This window comes from Haliotis rubra, unplaced genomic scaffold (assembly GCF_003918875.1).
Source record: "Haliotis rubra isolate DU_JTF1 unplaced genomic scaffold, ASM391887v1 Scf573, whole genome shotgun sequence".
NCBI classification, from domain to species: domain Eukaryota; kingdom Metazoa; phylum Mollusca; class Gastropoda; order Lepetellida; family Haliotidae; genus Haliotis; species Haliotis rubra.
Genome location: NW_025767272.1, coordinates 37501 through 41154, shown reverse-complemented (window position 1 = coordinate 41154; position 3654 = coordinate 37501).

The window sequence follows — 3654 nt, the reverse complement described above, 5'->3', positions numbered from 1 at the left end:
ACTATTGACATCATAAATGTGCACTATTAACTTTCATGTCTTTATCGTCTGCGGCAGTAGATATATGATTTTCTAAACGTAATTACTTAAGTCTTAAAATAATTCAGAATTGAACCTGCAGTCTTTGACTTTCTAAATTAAGGGACCTAAAGCAGAAAACATGCGTTTGTCCAGCATGTCAAAAGTAATGGCGCTTTGTGGCCACAATCGATTTTAGTAGAAATACTGGCGTGCACGATGCCTTGTTAAAATATTGAGACAAGCTGTAGTAAAATATGATAGCCAACACCAGTTGGACATGGCGTGAGTGTGTCAGTGAGTTTAGTTTTACGCTGCTTTTAGCAATATTCCAGCAATATCACGGCGAGGGACACCAGAAATGAGCCTCACATATTGTACCCCCTTAGGGAATCGTACACGGCACTTCGGCGTGAGGAGCGAACGCTTTAACCACTAGGCTACCCCGCAACAAGAAGACCTGAACAACAGATGAGGACAACTGGTCAGCACCAGACAGAGGCAGCTGTGGTGGTCAATACATCTATTGGACACCGTCTGGAAAAATCTCTTGTGACCTGGATGGTTGTGTACTATCATCTAATGTATTATTGACCAGTGAAGATCCGGGTTAGAATTGATCTTCAGCAACACATGCTTGTCGTAAGAGGTGACTAACGAGATCGGGGTGGGAAGGTCATTGTGCCCTAAAGGCGTTGGTAATTTTGCCCTAATGGCGTGGTTGATTGTGCAATGATGGGATGGGTGATTGTGGCCTGATGGCGTGGGTGATTGTGCCCTGATGGCGTGAATCATTGTGCCCTGATGGGATGGTCATTGTGCCCTGATGGCATGGGTCAGTGTGCCCTGATGGCATGAGTCATTGTGCCCTGATGGGATGGGTCATTGTGCCCTGATGGGATGGTGATTGTGCCATGATTGGATAGGTCATTGTGCCCTGATGACATGGGTTATGCCCCCTGATGGGATGAGTCATTGTGCCCTGATGGGATGGGTCATTGTGCCCTGATGGGATGGGTGATTGTGCCCTGATGGGATGGTGATTGTGCCATGATTGGATAGGTCATTGTGCCCTGATGACATGGGTTATGCCCTGATGGGATGAGTCATAGTGCCCTAATGGGATGGGTCATTGTGCCCTGATGACATGGGTTATGCCCTGATGGGATGAGTCATTGTGCCCTGATGGGATAGGTCATTGTGCCCTGATGGCATGAGTAATTGTGCCTTGATGGGATGGGTCATTTTGCTCTGATGGCGTAAGTCATTGTGCTCTGATGACATGAGTGATTGTTCCCTGATGGGATGGTCATTGTGCCCTGATGACATGAGTGATTGTGCCCAGATGGGATGTGTCATTGTGCCCTGATGATATGAGTCTTTGTGCCCTGATTGTGTGAGTCATTGTGCCCTGATGGGATGGTCACTGTGCCCTGGTGACATGAGTCAATGTGCCCTGATGGGAAGGTCATTTGTGCCCTGATGGCTTGGGTCATTGTGCCCTGATGGTATGGTCATTGTGCCCTGATGACATGGGTTATGCCCTGATGGGATGGGTCATTGTGCCCTGATGGGATGGGTCATTGTGCCCTGATGGCATGAGTCATTGTGCCCTGATGGTATGGTCATTGTGCCCTGATGACATGGGTTATGCCCTGATGGGATGGGTCATTGTGCCCTGATGGCATGAGTCATTGTGCCCTGATGGGATGGTCATTGTGCCCTGATGACATGAGTGATTGTGCCCCGATGGGATGGGTCATTGTGCCCTGATGATATGAGTCTTTGTGCCCTGATTGTGTGAGTCATTGTGCCCTGATGGGATGGTCACTGTGCCCTGGTGACATGAGCCAATGTGCCCTGATGGGAAGGGTCATTGTGCCCTGATGACATGAGTCATTGTGCCCTGATGGTATGGGTCATTGTGCCCACATGGGATGGATCATTGTGCCCTGATGATATGAGTCATCGTGCCCTGATGGCATGAGTCATTGTGCCCTGATGGGATGGTCATTGTGCCCTGATGGGAAGGTCATTGTGCCCTGATGGGATGGGTAATTTTGCCATGATGACATGAGTCATTGTTTCCTGATGGGATGGTCATAGAGCCCTGATGGCTTGAGTCATTGTGCCCTGATGGGATGGTCACTGTGCCCTGATGACATGAGTGATTGTGCCCAGATGGCATGAGTCTCTTGTGCCCTGATGGGATGGTCATAGTGTCCTGATGGCATGAGTCTCTTGTGCCCTGATGGGATGGTCATAGTGTCCTGATGGGATGGGTCATTGTGCCCAGATGGGATGGATCATTGTGCCCTGATGATATGAGTCATCGTGCCCTGATGGCATGAGTCATTGTGCCCTGATGGGATGGTCATTGTACCCTGATGGGATGGATCATTGTGCCCTGATGGGAAGGTCATTGTGCCCTGATGGGATGGGTAATTTTGCCATGATGACATGAGTCATTGTTTCCTGATGGGATGGTCATAGTGCCCTGATGGCTTGAGTCATTGTGCCCTGATGGGATGGTCACTGTGCCCTGATGACATGAGTGATTGTGCCCTGATGGGATGAGTCATTGTGCCCTGATGGCATCAGTCATTGTGCCCTGATGGCATGAGTCTCTTGTGCCCTGATGGGATGGTCATAGTGTCCTGATGGGATGGGTCATTGTGCCCTGATGGGATGGATCATTGTGCCCTGATGATATGAGTCATCGTGCCCTGATCGCGTGAGTCATAGTGCCCTGATGGCTTGAGTCATTGTACCCTGATGGGATGGTCACTGTGCCCTGATGACATGAGTGATTGTGCCCTGATGGGAAGGGTCATTGTGCCCTGATGGCATGAGTGATTGTGCCCTGATGGCATGAGTCTCTTGTGCCCTGATGGGATGGTCATAGTGTCCTGATGGGATGGGTCATTGTGCCCTGATGGATGATATGAGTCATCGATGGGTCATTGTGCCCTGATGGGATGGATCATTGTGCCCTGATGGGATGGATGAGTCATCGTGCCCTGATCGCGTGAGTCATAGTGCCCTGATGGCATGAGTCATTGTACCCTGATGGGATGGTCATAGTGTCCTGATGGGATGGGATGGGATCATTGTGCCCTGATGGGATGGATCATTGTGCCCTGATGGCGTGAGTATGAGTCATCGTGCCCTGATCGCGTGAGTCATAGTGCCCTGATGGCATGAGTCATTGTACCCTGATGGGATGGTCATTGTACCCTGATGGGAAGGTCATTGTGCCCTGATGGGATAGGTCATTGTGCCCTGATGGGATGGGTCATTTTGCCTTGATGGGATGGTCATTGTGCCCTGATGGGATGGGTCATTTTCCCATGATGACATGAGTCATTGTGCCCTGATGGGATGAGTCATTGTGCCCTGATGGCGTGAGTCATTGTGCCCTGATTGGATGGTTATTGTGCCCTGATGGCGTGTCATTGTGCCCTGATGGTGTGGGTCATTGTGCCCTGATGAGGTGTGTCATTGTGCCCTGATGGCATGGGTCATTGTACCCTGATGGTGTGGGTCATTGTGCCCTGATGGCGTGGGTCATTGTGGGTCATAACGTAGACCAGTGATCCCTGATGGCTCAGGTCAGTGACGTCTCACATTGCTCTT